General features: G+C 38.9%; 1 non-coding gene across 1 annotated transcript; it reads right to left on the bottom strand.

The window, feature by feature from the left end:
- Positions 1 to 4154: 4154 nt before the first annotated feature.
- On the bottom strand, positions 4155 to 4260 carry LOC133284721 (small nucleolar RNA R71). The gene has a single exon (XR_009747930.1). It is a non-coding gene; the product is annotated as a small nucleolar RNA R71 (small nucleolar RNA).
- Between the last annotated feature and the right edge of the window lie 4206 nt (positions 4261 to 8466).

Here is an 8466-nt window from a genome sequence, read left to right as displayed (position 1 = left end):
CTTGGCATTTGTGGTGCCAAGAAGCCATCTTTTGTGCTAAGAACCAACCTTTGGTGTGCCATTTTTGTTTGCTTTGCAAGTCAGAACTTGGGGAGCTGTTGTGAGAGCTCCAAGAGCCATTGTTGCTCTGTTTTGAGCTTGGGTAAGCTTTATCACCTTTGATCATGTGTTTTATTGGGTAAAAGTGGAGTCTTGTCATGTTTAATAAGATAAACAAGTAACCAACACGTATATGAACCTGTATGTCCCTAAAAATGGAGTCTTGAACGTATAATAATGGTAAAAGTTGGACCTTTGAGTGATATCTTCGCGAAAATGCAGAACTGCATTCTGTCGCGAAATATCCGGATATTGGTATCCAGATATGATATCCGGATATGGGGTCTTTTGATATCCGAATATGGATATCCGGATATGGCCCCGACATATATCCGGATATTTTGGGTTTTCGAGAACAAAAGTTGTATTGTTCATACAGAAGGCTTTTATGGGTTTGTAGACCCTAGATTGATGAAGTGAGACTTCTGTAATAACTTATTTAAGTCGGAATCGAGGGATTAACAGCTTGTGGCTTTGTGAGAAGCCTTAAGATATAGAACGTAAAGGAAAAACGTTGTCTTTGTGTATATGCTTGTGAGCTATAGTTATTGATATGATTGCTGGTCCAAAACAGATTGTGATTCTGTTGTGTGTGGACTTTGAGCTTGTGTGGATTCTTGGCTTGGATTGTTAGCTTGCAAGGTAAGCCTTCGTGTCCTCGGTTTAGCCATTGTTTATTCCACCATGTCCCATGGGGGGATGGTTATATGCATAATGTGTTTTCATGTATTGTTTTGCTGAAATGCTATTGAACTATTAAGTGCAAATGTTATATGATATGTATGTGGTGTTCTGTCTAAACAGGAAGCCATGGGGTGGTCCTGTGGGTGGGTACAACATGGGATTGTATTATATGGGTAATAGACATATTCCTGCATTTCTCTGATCAGTAGAATAGTTATAACACACATGACATGGATATTTGCAGCATTGCACTGATTTTGGAACTGATATTTACTGCTTTTAGAACTTATATTGCACATTTAAGTGAGCTTGGGGTGAAAGATCCTTGAGGACCCCTTGTCTTACTGAAATTTCTGTTTAGAGATCTCACCCCACGTTTGGGGCACATATTTCAGGTTCAGGTAATGCGGGGGTTGAGACCTCTAGCGGCAGGAGGCCAGAGCTTAGCTGATTGCATGTTATTATGATGATTTTGCTGGATGCAGACATTGCTTTATCTTTACTGTTATGTTAATGGTTTTAAGACTGTTGTTGGGCATTGTTGCCTTATTTGGTGAGCATGGGGATTGTCCATGCCACATTGACTTGACTTTATGTTTTAGTGTTTCTAGTTGTAATTAATAATGTATCAGGATATTGTCCGGACTACGTATTGTAGATCCGTGACTTAGATACTCACATCTATGTTATGAGGTATTCTATTATTTGTTGGATTGCAATTACATACAGGCGATATTTTGTAATTGGATTTTAATAATCAACTTGGCTAAGTATAATGACGTCATAATTGAACAGAAAAAGTTATTCTGCATTTTTATATTAAGCGTGGCTTAATACGATGACATGTTAACAAACCGGGTTAACACGGGGTGTTACATTTTATGGTATCAGAGCACTTTCTAGGGAAAATCCTGTATGTATTGCAATAACTTAGGATGTTTGGTTGCGAGTCTGTCTTGTGAGTTCTCTCTGTTGGATTGTGCTATGATAATGCATATATGACCACATTGCGTGGGCCTGATCAACTCATTCTTTGTGTAACTTATGTAGAGTCATGGTACTATTTAGGAGGAACCGTGAGACCACTGAGGATCAGCCGGATCCTGTCATGGCTGCATTGGCTGAGATGCAGGAGGCTCGACAAGCCGACCAGGAGGCCATGAGAATGGCAAACTAGGCTAGGCTGGACGCCGTTAGGGAGGCGAACAGGAAAGCCACTGAGGATGTTTTAGAGGCGAACCGCCAGACGAACATGACCATGATGAGGGTCATGTTGGAGGAGTTGAAGGCTGGTCTTGCTGTTGGTCAGTTCCCTCTGCCACCACCTCCACCTCCACCTAGTCTGCAAGACGAGAGCCAGAGCCATGTTGAGGGCACTGGTCATTGATGTGCCTCTGGCAAGTGTAGTTTTCTGTGTTAAAATTGATAAGAATTGAGTCATAAAAGAGCAACTTAAATACATATTTGCTAATTATATTGATTCTTTCTTTTCAATAATATTTCTCACCTATTGATTGTGTTTTTACAGGAAAAAGAAGTGAAAATTATAAAAAACCTGTTAACGCAATTGCAGACGGGTATAGCACAATACAATGGACAGCAACATGGCGCGGACCGGCACCACACTAGCGCGGACCCGTGCCAGTTTACGAAGTGTGAAGCGGACAATTGCAAGTGGCGCCTAGTGGCGCCAAAATGGCGCCATAATTATGAAGCCAATCAGCGCCAAACTCAAGCAAAGTAGCGCCACACCGGCGCCAACTGGCGCCGGTTTGCGGGAAATTTTACCGTGCTGCGCGAAGGGTATTTTTGGAAGAAAGAAGCGAGATTATAAATAGGATCCTTATGACAGAATAAGGTATCCAGACCTATTTCTACTGAGAGACGACGGTGGTGCTCCGAGAGGATTCGGCAGATCAAGTTCTTTCTTCTCCTTCTCTTTAATTTTATGCTTTTATTGAATGTTGAATTTTTAGCCATGATTATGTTTTGCTAGTTATTTTTTATTGTAGTTAGGGTCACGAACCCTATGTGAACCCTTGTTACGATGGATTGATTTATGGTTTTTCGTTTATATAATTATCTTTATCTTTACCTTGTGCGTATTTTATATCTTCTTTGTTAGACTTGATGAATCTAATAGTTGAGGATAGTTTGAGGGTTAGAACCCTAGATAGGAATATTGGGGTTTTCATCTTGCAAGGAGGTAAGATAACAATTACTATGCATGCTAGGAATATATGTATATTTAATTGCAGATGCTTAAACTATTGAGTTCATTGCTTAATTCTCATGAGGGGTTACTAAGGGATTAGGATTCCAATTGAGGTTAAAGGGTTAAATTGCCATGGGATTGAGATTTAACTAATTAATTCTAGATAATAATTTATCTGAGTAATTATATAATTGAATATTGTAAATCAATCCAGAGTAATAAGTGGGGATCATAAGGTGAGTGCGCTCTAGCTACAATGTTTTTCTCATTTTTACAAATCAAATCATTCTTATTCTTATTTTTATTCTTCAATATAAAAACATAAAAACAAGTCTTTACTTTTAATTCTATTCAAATCGACATTATTTGTCACGAACAAAACCTTTTGGACTCTTCTATTCTTGAAAGGAATATTAATTGATATACGATCACAATCTCTGTGGAGACGAACTTTACTTAACATTATATTACTTGTGCGATCGGTATACTTGCCGGCGAACATCAAGTTTTTGGCGCCGTTGCCGGGGATTAGCATTTCTTATATCAATTAATTTTGATTTTTAAGATTGGATTTTGTTTTTTTTTTTTTAAATTTTTTTTTATATGTGAATAGTGCTACTAATCTCTTTTCTGAGTTGTATGCGAGGTAAAGAGCCAGAACTTCCACTTGATTTGGAGATTACCAAGACTGAAAAGAGATACAGAAAACTTGTTCGGCAGAAGCTTGCATTCGACAAGTTAGAAATTCTTTCTGAAGAAGCACACACCATGGCAGGGAACAATGAAGAGGACAATCCGCTCATGGATACTATCCTAACTCCATTATTCAACAGGCTCAATGCGAGCATTGTTCGGCCAAATGTTGCCAACAATTGGGAGCTTAAGTCCTCTTATATTCAATTGGTGGAGAGAGCTCAGTTTGGAGGAGAGGAGAGTGAAGATCCTCACCGATTCGTTGACAGATTCTTGAGGATCTGTGACTCAACCAAACACCCTCAGGTGTCTAACGATGCAATCTGATTGAGGCTGTTCCCTTTCGCTCTTAAGGGAAAGGCTCTTAGTTGGTTGGAACGACAGCCTGCTGCAAGCATTCCAACCTGGGATGATTTATCACAGAAGTTCTTTGCTCAGTTCTTCTCGATGGAGAAGTACAACCAGATGGTGAATGATATCACCAATTTCACTCAATCTGAGGGTGAATCAATGTGTGAAGCATGGAACCGGTTCAAGGATTTGATGAGAAGGTGTCCTCAGTATAACCTGACTGCTGGTAATCAGGTTAGAATCTTCTTCAATGGTTGCAAACCTGAGGTTCGGATGGTGTTGAATGGTGGAGTAGGAGGCACTATTAAAACTCTGAGAGCAAATGAGACTCTTGAGCTGATTGAGAGGATGGCTGCCAACGAAAACCAAGTGTTGTCAACAAAGCCTAGGAGAGGTATCCTTCAACTGGAAGGTAATGATGCGGTGCTGGCTGAAAATAGTTTGTTATCTCAGCAGGTAGCAAACTTAACATCAAGGCTTGACAAGATGCAGCTTGCTAGTGTTCAGACTAAAGCTGCTGCTGTTGTGTGTGAATATTGCCAGGACAACCATGAGTCTAATAAATGTCCTTTGATGCCTTCTGATTCACCTCAATAAGTACAAGTGAATGGCGTTTGGTATGATCAAAGACCTCCACCATAAAATACTCCAAGAAATCAAAATTTTCCTTCTGGAAGTAGCAATTTTCAGAGGAGAGGTCAAAGAGGTGGTCTTGATTATAGTTCTAACAATTACCTGCAGCCTCCACCAATCCCAAACAAAGAACCTTCTGATTTGGAGAGGTTAGTTGAACAAATGGCTCAACACTCCAATGCCTTCATGGAAGAGACTAGGGCCAATACTAAAAACATGAGTGCTTCTATCAGGAATTTGGAGAATCAAATTGGCCAGCTGGCTAAGCAAGTTGCTGATAGAACTCCAGGCACTTTCCCTAGTAACACAGTTATAAATCCCAAGGAAGATTGTATTTTTGTCACAACTAGAAGTGGAAAAGTGGTGGCAGCTCCAGAAAAGTCGAGCATAAATGTGGAAGCTGAGAAGAAGCTAGATACTGCAGGTGAGCCCGAAAAAGAAAAAGAAATCGAAAAACCTGTTGAAGTGGAGAAGTCAGTTGAAAAGAAGAAGTTTGAGCTGAGTCCTGAATATGTGAGAGCCATGGCACCCTATCCTGAAAGGTTCAAGAAGGATGCTCAGAAGCAACAGTATGCCAGGTTCCTTGATATATTCAAAAAGCTTCATATCAATCTTCCATTTGCTGAAGCCTTGGCTAATATGCCTAATTATGCCAAGTTTATGAAGGACCTTTTTGTTGGACAGGTGGCTTCGATACTTAAGAGGGGGGTGAATTGAGTTTTACAAAATCTTTTCGCAAAGTACCTCCTTTGATGTTTTAAAGACTATTTCTTCAATAAAGTGATTTAATAAGGAAATGTCTATTGTAAAAGCAAGTGTAGTGATCAACAAAGTAAGCAAGCGAATATATAAAGATAATCTAAGATGCAATTTTAATACTTAAATAAAGAGATTAAGTTTAGAGATATTGCAAACTAGATGTTTCCTGGTTCGGTCACCACCACCGTGACCTACGTCCAGACTGAAGCCGCTCGATCAATTCTTTTCACTAACTATCAAGCTTGAGGGTGCTTGACAAACCACTACAACTTTTCAAGACTTCGGGCTCTTGATGCCTTACACTTTTTCACTCCAAATTTTTTAGGAATTTGGTAACCTCTCAAATATAGGGTTCACTCCCCTCTCAAATCAAGAAGTAATATTGAGGTGATTAGAAGTGGCTAAGTACTCTCAAAATACAGATTGAACAAATTGAAGAACTAAGAGATGTATAACTTCAAAGGAAAGATGAGCTCAAGTGTATGCAATGATTAAAGTAAGTAATTAATGAGCAATAAAAGGCTAGCAAGAGTAATAAAGCTTCAATAAATGATCTATGGTCGTGTACTGTTCATCCCAGCTGATGTGGGTATTTATAATGACACCTCCTATGAAAACTAGTCGTTTATAGCCGTTGTAATCCGTACATATCCGGATATTTGTCGGGCACATATCCGGATATTATATATCCGGATATTCTTGGTTCCATATCCGGATATTCTTGGTTCCATATCCGGATATTGGATATCCGAATATTCAAAGTGGAATATCCGGATATTTTATAGCAGCAGCCTTTTTGTACGAGTTCTGAGTTTCTACTCTTTCCAAATGATTTTTATGACGTGTAATGCATGTTATTGGTTATGGAAATTATCTAGAAAAGTTTGTATCACATAGGTACTTCTTCCAAACTAATATTGTACATATGAAACCATTTGTCTTGACTTTTCTTTTAGGGATGCATGCTTTTGAAATATATGATTGATGAATGACCTTGAGCTCATGCATTGCTTTGTATCTATACATCTTTACATATTTATCCTAAGTCCTAAATAAGTATACCATTTGAGATTCTGGACTTGGATTGATGCTTGAGACTTGGTGCATGCTTTCACATTTGCTTTTTGGATATTGCTTCGTCTTTGAATCATTCCTCTTTGTTATCATCAAAACCATGTTGTCGTGGAATCATCAAGTATACGTTGTATCCACATCATCACTTTGATTCATCACTTTTGTCAAGAAAACACAAGCTGCAGGAATGCCAAACGGTGACACTCACTGAGGAGTGTAGCGCTATCATTACGAAGAAGTTTCCTCCTAAGCGTCATGATCCAGGGAGCTTCAATATTTCTGTTGAAATTGGTAACACCAAAATTGGCAGGGCATTATGTGATCTAGGGGCTAGCATTAATTTGATGCCCCTTTTCTGTTTGTAATTCCTTGGGGATCACCGAATTGAAGCCTACTTTGGCATCTCTTCAACTTGCTGATAAGTCTGTAAGGAAGCCTAGTGGAATAATAGAAGATGTTCTTGTGAAGGTGGACAAGTTCATCTTCCCTGCAGATTTTGTGGTGCTGGACATGGAAGGGGGAGCTGAGATGCCTCTTTTGCTGGGTAGACCTTTCTTAGCTACATCTCGTGCCATGATTGACGTTGAGAATGGGAAGCTAGAGTTAAGGATGAATGATGAGTCCATTACCATCAATGTCTTTGACTCCATGAAACAATCTTCTGGCAAAGGCGATTGTTTTAGACTCGAGCAAGTGGGGAAGGAAGAAAAATCTTCTAGTCAAGAGCTTGATGAAGAACTTGAGGCGCATAAGATTGTTCCTGCTAAAAAAAAATGTAGTGTTTGAAGTTCCTGAAAAAGCAGATGATTATAAAGAAGATGGAACCTCAAAAGTGGAATTGAAGGATCTTCCTCAAACTCTAAAAGATGATGTCAAAGAGGTGAGGACGCCTTAAAGGAGGCGTAATCCTACAAAGAATAAGGCAATGAGAAAGGAAGTGGTGAAACTCTTTGATACGAGTTGGAAGAGACACCAGGAGCTGAAGTTTGACAGAGACACCGACACTCTATCTCTCAAAAAAATCAATGCTTCAAAGAGTTCCTCACATGGATTCATGGTCTGAATCAAATCTGGGAATGATGGTCTCATACACCAAGGCATCCAGTACCACCGGATCCTCCATTTGTTGAGTCATCCCACGCTGCTGAGGGGGATGACATGGAGGGTTGATTATATCTCCTTGCTGAAGGAGATTTTGTATATTAGTTTATTTTTCTGTTTCGTATTTTTAGTTACTTTGTGTTAGTATATCTCTCTCTGATGTTTTAATGTGCTCATTATAGTTTATTCTATATGCCACTGTTTGTTCCATTGTGCAGGTTTTTCTTCTTTCTTGTGGTTTAATTATTGCTGAGGACAACAATTCTCAAAATCTGGGAATGGTTGGCTTGCATCTTAGAACTGCTGCAATTCTTCTATCAGGAGAGATATTCTGACTCTTTTAATTTTCTTAGTTATTTTTGTAGTATTTTGTGTGCCCTTGATTTAAAAAAAAATGATATGTTTTTCAAGTAATTCTCAGGTTTAAATGTGCTTATCTAGTTAATATGCTTGACTGAATTTTTGGAAGTATGTTGTATGAACTTCTAGCATGATATTGTATGGGCATGAGTAGATTTCATGATTGCTCGTTTGTCTGAATTTTGTGCTTGAATGATTAATGATGCCTGATGTTTCTTTTGGAAGTCTAGTTTGACATCGTAGCTGGTGAAGTTTTGTGCTTAAACACTTATTTTATTCTGAGAGACCTCACTATGATAGCATTCTAGAACTTGCTCTGTTTCTCTGAGATGCAGGCATTGATTGAAATGATTAAGGCAATTTTATTCTGTTAGCCATGGCCAGATAACCCACCTGTATGATTTCTCCATTGTTAACCCCTTTGAGCCTGAGCCTTTTTGTTCATAATTCCTGATTGATGGCTTAGCCTATATCCTTATGACTTACCTTAATTGAGA

Source organism: Gastrolobium bilobum, unplaced genomic scaffold, assembly GCF_033153095.1.
Source record: "Gastrolobium bilobum isolate Gb01-03AN ecotype WA unplaced genomic scaffold, APGP_CSIRO_Gbil_v1 utg6177, whole genome shotgun sequence".
NCBI lineage: Eukaryota > Viridiplantae > Streptophyta > Magnoliopsida > Fabales > Fabaceae > Gastrolobium > Gastrolobium bilobum.
Note: the sequence above shows the minus strand (reverse complement) of the source record. Positions and strands in the feature narration are given on the sequence as shown.